Here is a 7560-nt window from a genome sequence, read left to right as displayed (position 1 = left end):
CACACATATTGATTTAGTTTGCCATACATTTGTTTCAAATCACATGATTTGTATAGTAAAATCGCAGAAGTTATTTAAGTGCAATAGGAAATGATACAATAAAATAGCCAATCAAATCCTGACAATAGAAGCCTTTATGCGAAAATGTATTGATACTGTATTTGAGTCTAGAATTATAATATGCATAGCTATATTATGTTGTAATTCACATGTTTTATTCATTTTATAAGTAAGGTTTGCAAATTCGTGCAATTATTTATCCATAATTTTTATTATTCTTTAAAATGTTTGTTATTTCATCAATGTGCATATTAGTTATAATGACATTGAAGAAATCTGTAAAGGAATTATACAGACATACATTCCATGATTTATGGTAAAATAGTTTGTGTTTGGCATTAGCTGTCTTGAAGAGAATGCTATTATAAGGAAAACTTTAAACAATTTCAATGTAGTTTTAAAAACTCTTACAGTACACATTCAGTGTGGCCTAGTTTGCCAGCACCACTGCTGTACGTCTTTTTGTTACAACCATATATCTAAAATGCTACCTTTGAGAACGTGCCTCCAATCTCCTAGAAATGCATGCATATGGATGCATTCCTGGTATAGTATGTGCTTCAAGCTTGGCAGTGTAGCTAAATTTAGCCTCTGCCCTCACTCTAAAGTCCATTATATATATTGTATAACAGTATGTACATGTCCAGAGTGCTGTTCTAAATTGATTTTAAAATAATGATTTATAAAATAATTAAAGTGATCAAAGTAATATTTACACCTACAGCAGAAAATAAACAACACCTTAGTTAGCATATGTTTTACATGTGTGCAAAGAATTCTGTAGCTATTCAGTCACTGCAATAAGAGGTTCACGGAGCTCTTTATAATTAAATGTAACATCTGGAATTTCACTGCTCATGGTATTTGTGTTCAACTCAAATGACACAGCTTTAGTAGTTTTCTTCCATATTATACACCCTTTGATTTGTGAAATGATGACAGACTTCAGTTGTTGCAATTTACTATCACATAATGTGGTTATACAAGTGTACAATATGAATGACAGGAAGTATAAAAGTACTATCAAGATGAGGTACTGTGTTGATACTGCACCATTGACATTGTTTAAGTAATTGTACAGTGCACTTACATACACTAATAAGAGATTTAGTAGAATAAAAGATTCCTGTATGTTATTGAACCTGCTCTTGAAAGGTTGTATAATACCTTGTATGAACAGCAATACTCCTATTACAACAATTCCACTAAAAAGGCCAATTCTATTGTCAAGAGCTGACAAACTAAAGAACACAGCCCTCATTAAAAGTTGCAGTCCAGTCCAACATAAAAATTTATCCTTGTATGGACTAAAGTATACGTCAAGAAGTGGCTTAAAGTTATTTACAAATTTAAATCTTAATAATGTCCTTGCAAAGAGAAGAAGAAAGTTGAATGGTAATAATACTGAAAATATCAGCAAGCAGATCACGAAGAGTAAAGTAAACTTACTTTCAAACAATTCAACACTTGTGTCTACTGACCAGAATAACTGTGTGTGTCTACTGGGAAGATGAGTAATTTGAGTATAAAAGAACAAGACATGACACACCATTGATAAGATTTTAGTATAACTCAATAAGAAGAGTGTGGCAAGAACATGTAAACCTCTTCGTGCTGTAAGTCTCTGTACTTTACTTGAGTAACGACTACCCATGATCAGTGCTAATGCAATCATTATGAGATATAATGGAAATGCTAATTGTAAACAGGTTTTTGCATAACCACTCATGTTGCTGTAGAAACAAGTTTCGATACCTATATCCAAGTTGAAAATAGAAAGTACTACACAGATCAGTGAATGACAGTTTGGTAGTAAGCTTGAATAATTTGTATTGACAATGTTCACATAAAAGATGAATGAGTTAATGGTTCCATTAGTAACAGTGAGTTTCAACACAAACAACATTGTTACCAACACAATACCTGCTATTGCTATAGGTATTATGATAAACAAGTAGATTTTGGAACACTTTTTGCACTGTGATGAGCCAAACACAACACTGAGACTTTGTTGACAATGTCCACATAACACACCAGATCTGTTAAACTGACACTGCATGTCAGGAATGGACAGGTTGAGGTATGATGAGTAGGGTAAACAGTAGTCAAATGGACATTGAGAGGAGAGATGGTACCTGTGTGAGCTATTGTGTGAGCCATTGATAGTATCAGCTGATATCCAACTGTTAGCAGGACGTAATATAGTCCCATCAACTAAGTTACATGCAGTAACAGAAATAACATCACAATCCAACACTGTATCACAATGACATCTTTGTAGATTACTCTGTAATGAAAATCCTACTGGACAAGGTAGTAGTTTAACATAGAATATTTCTGGCATTCCTTCAGCACTCAAGTACAGTTCACATTCAGTTTTATCAGACCACACAGTGTAGTTATACTGATTACATCCAGTAGTTGTGTGTGTCTGTAACATCTCAGTTGCACTAGTGATTATACAACCATTTGGTGGTAAGTTAGCAGTTTCAACTGTCAATGTCATTGAATTATGATGATGTAATAAATGTGGCACAATAAAATACACTGTCAAAGTTTGTCCAGGAGATACTGGACCTATTTCATGTGCAGAACAGTCATAGTCTGTAGAGTTTGTGCAGTTGCAAATACTTGAAGGAATTATTCTTATGTTACTTCTGTCAATTCGTTTAATTGTTGTATTCATCACTTTACCAAACACATCACTAGGTTTGTATGAATTTAAAGCACATTCACAGTCAGAAATCCATTTACAAGTTGCAAAATACTTATCAAAGTCTATATACTGTATAGGAGCAGTATAAATGTTGTTTAAAATTATCTTGAAATTTTTAACTGTCTCATCAAATGTTCTATTTTTTATAGAGATCAATTTAAACTGAAAATAGCACAATTCTACTGATTGTTCTCTTTGCATATTAAGCTCTGTAGTTAAAATAGAATACACTATATTATTTGCAATTTCTATGACAGTATGAGGATAGAGCAATATGTATGAACCTTCTGTAGTGCTTAAAACATTTCTCACATAGTTACTTGAAATGTAAAGAGATCGTGTAATTGTGAACAAAGAGAGGTGGAATTTGATGATACTTTTGAAATAGCTATTGTTTGTGATCTTCAAATAATGAATCTTAATATATGCAGTGTTCAATAGTAGTAATCCTCTGCCATCACCATGCATGTTGGAAAAAATGTTAACTTCTGTGAAAATGATCAATACTGACCAATGACCTTGTCCATTTTGCTTTTCAGTTACTTTCATGATGTTTGCTGCATGATTATGGCTAATGTCACATTCTGTAAACCGTACAACAACAGGAAATTGAGTTAGACATAGACCACTTATGACCAGAGTTATAATTGAATTCATATTAATGTTTCCATAGAAACGAGACCCTGAGAACAAAATAGTTCTACCAAGTAAGTAATTTAGGTAGCAATTGACAACTTTTACCACAAGCAAATCTGCTAGAGAATTTCCACTATTGTTATAAGCTGTAATATTGTTTATGTTTAATTTGCTTTTTCCTGTCCTAAAATGATTCAAAAAATTTATGTTAGCATAATAATAATAATACAGCATGGTGGCATTGTATAAATTTTTAAATTCAGTGTCAATTAAATTTATATAAACTCTAAATTGTGGTTGTAGTATTATGATGTACAGTACATTCTGAACTCCAGTGATTGAATAATTTAAATACAATATTTGTCTGTAGGTGAAGTTTTGTATGATCAAATTACTATCTATTGATATGTTAGATCTAAAGAAACACACAGCCATGCCGTTTGTTGTTAATTCAGTATAATTGGAATCCAATGGCAAAGATATCACTGTAACATGTACATTTTTAAATTCAGACTTCATCATGGAATTAACAACAACTAATCCATTAGTTCCAATGTCAACAGATATCGACACATTTTTAACAATAACAGACACACAGTTGTGAAAATGTAAGGCTGCTTTCCTAAAAAGCCTTGGCTTGTAAACACTGTCAGGATAATGGAATGAATTAGCTTGTATGCTGCTATAAGTCTTACTGCAGTGAATTATGTTTATATCATGCATGAAAATATTTGTGACATTTATTGCAGCTACACCAACTGATGAATCAGTACAATTGATTGTGCTGTGGTTTCCAATAACTGTGATATTGCTTAGATTTTGTAGGACAAAGTCTTCCTTAAGATTATAAACTCCCCACAAAAAGAACAGTTGGGTATTAGAAGTGAAACACATTTCACTATCACTGAGACATTGTGATAAGGTGATAATGTTACTGTTGTTGGTAGAGTGATGATCATCAGGTGTGATGTAGAGTGTATGAGATGTTACTTGTAGAGTCAGTGATGTTGCCACAAGCAAAAACATACTGTAATGGCAAAATGCATAACTATATTATACATCTTAAGATTAAGGTTATACCTAATTTGTATTTCTGCAATACAGTATTGAGTATTATAAATGCATTAGTCATGCTACTGTTACATTGCTAATCACAGTATGTGTTAATCATGACTGGGCCTATGAAAATAGGGCATGTGGGCACAAACTACACTCTGTTACACAACAGAACCTATCTCAGCACTGGAATACAGTACATGTATTTTCATTCTGTAACTTTTACTTCAAAACCAATTCATTGCCTAACATCTGCAGAAAAGTTCAAAGAGTACAAAACAGTGTGTACAATTAATACCAGTAGACTAGCACTGGAGCATAGCTGTGAGCTAAACAGTAAACTTTTATGAAAACTAAGCATGTACTTAATGTTACTATTAATCATTTACTGAGAGTTTCTGAAAATTTAAAGAAGAGTTGTGCATACTCAGCTACGTATCCATACATGCAGAATTTCAAAATTATCACCAGTTTTCTTCTGTAATTATACAGGATTTGTAAACTATAAACTAAACACATACATGTACACAGAGTACAGTATAGCTATAAAAAATAAAAGTACTTAGTCTATAGCTATATCATGAACTGTTACAAGTGCTTAATTGTCTTGTGCAAATGTACATGTCTAAATAGTACATGTACATTGTATGTTGCTGTACTGTTAGAATAAATTTTAATGCCTAAATACAGTAAATAAACTATGGTACCTGCAGTGATAAAATGTACAATAGCTCTCCATGATATCCTAAATCAATTATCCTCCCTTGGTAAATGAAACAATTTTGCAAAACAACAACATTTCCAATCTCAAGTGTTTCTTCAATATCTTGCTCCCTTTATATTCTCTTATGTGTGTATGCATGTACATGATATATGAATAAAAATTCTGTTTTCATTTTCACTTGTTTCACATGTGCATACTCACACACATGCATGTCATTTTGGCTACACTTTTGTCTATGCATGACATCTTAATGTAAGTTGATGCTGAATGTGATCTATACAAGATAAATTCTCTTGTGGCTCTTATATTATAGACTATGTGACCAGGCCTGTGAAAACAGGGCACAAACTACTGTACTCCTCATCACATATCAGATCATATCTCAGTATTGGAATAGAATAATTATCTGCATTCTGTAACTTAAATTAAATGTGGAAGAAGTGCTGAAAATTGTTATCAAAGTATACACGTTTGTCTATGCATGAGATCTCAATGCTGTTTATGTTGAATGCAATGTCAAGATAAATTCAGGATTCCATTGTGACTCTAATAGTATATTAGCATGAACCATCGTGCCTAGACCACTGGCACATGTTACCAGATGCCTTCAGTTCCAAGATCTATTTTTCCATACATTTATGTATGTAACTACAGGTATAGCTCTCGTAATATTATAGGATATCCTTTTCTCTTCTGATGTTTCTACTTGTACAATGACTGAATATTGTAGTTATCCAGGAAAACACCGAAGGTTGCTAATGAATCTGTACAGAATGATAGTAAAAATTAATTATTATCCCCCACGATTCTAATTAATTTTTTCTCTACAGGTAGTACTGAAAATTTCATAATAATATCTTAGGCGATACTACAGTTGTATAAGACAAACATTGAGTAGTATAAGAATACTACTGAAATACTTATGAAATTAAGGAACTCCATTTACCATACAACAGATGAGAAACAACTACACCAATTCATGCCTTAAGGCTAGGACTGAAATAAATACTACAAATCATTGTTAAGGATCCTGGTACCCAGACAGTAAAATTGGTACTTGAGTATATACTCACATGACCCAGCTCATATGATGTATTTGTCATCATGAAAATACAGTACATGCTATAGAATTTCTATGGCACAATTTAATAATTGTCCAGAACATTAATATCAGTGATTTAATACAGTGTTTGTATCATTTCTGTTACTTGAAAATGTTATAAATTGCTAGTAAGATCCAGTATAAAACATGTTGCATGGGACTATACAAGTTGCTAGTATACTCGATCATTAACTCTAGAGAGTACACGAATACTAAAAATTGTTACAGCCCTATTTTACACTTAAGTATATAAAGGTGAAAAGAATTATTGGAACAATTTTAACCTGAATTTTGATATAGCTAAAATGTTAAGCTGTGAATTTATAATAGTCACAATACATATTTTACAGTAGTTAGCTTACACTGTACTTGTCAGCTGTATGCAATGCCTGTAATAACCGGCTTCAATCAATTAGTTATAATTATACTACAGTATAATAAGTTTGAATTTCATTAAGCCCAACTTCCCTACAAAGGACACCTCTATATATAGTATAAAGAGGCAAGTAAATGTGGCTCCCAAGAAAAGTGTCTGTAAACAAACATAACCATACAAAGCTTTTCACTGATAAAATTAATTACCTATTAATGAAATAGGTCGATAGTTACCCGGATCACTTCTAGATCCTTTCTTGTGAATTGGCACTACATTAGCTTTCTTCCATTCATCTGGGACAGTACCTTGTTGAATAGAGGCTTGGAAAATAAGAGTCAAAAGAGGAGCCATGAGACTAGCAGTTTCTTTTAGTAATCTTGATGGGTATATTGTCTGGTCCTGATGCTTTATGTATGTCCAAGTCTTCAAAAAGTTTTTGGATCACTTTTGGGAGACTTTGCATGGGACTAAAAGGATCTAGAAGTGATCCGGGTATGGGACTACAAGGATCTAGAAGTGATCCTGGTAACTATCGACCTATTTCATTAACCAGCATTTGCTGTAAAACCCTTGAACATATTATTTACTCCTTTATCTTTACGCATCTCAATAAATGCAACATTCTATGTGACAATCAGCATGGTTTCCGTTCCAAGCGATCATGTGAAACTCAACTACTGGGTGCAATGAACGATTTTGCTAAAGCATTGAACTCTGGAGAACAAATTGATGCTTTGTTTCTTGACTTCTCCAAAGCATTTGATAAGGTACCTCATGAAAGACTTTGTCACAAATTATCACACTATGGAATAAATGGCCACTTGCTAGATTGGATCAAAAGTTTTCTGACAGAAAGGGACTACAAGGGACTGCATGGGATGGGACTACCC

Source organism: Dysidea avara, chromosome 1, assembly GCF_963678975.1.
Source record: "Dysidea avara chromosome 1, odDysAvar1.4, whole genome shotgun sequence".
Lineage (NCBI taxonomy): Eukaryota > Metazoa > Porifera > Demospongiae > Dictyoceratida > Dysideidae > Dysidea > Dysidea avara.
Note: the sequence above shows the minus strand (reverse complement) of the source record.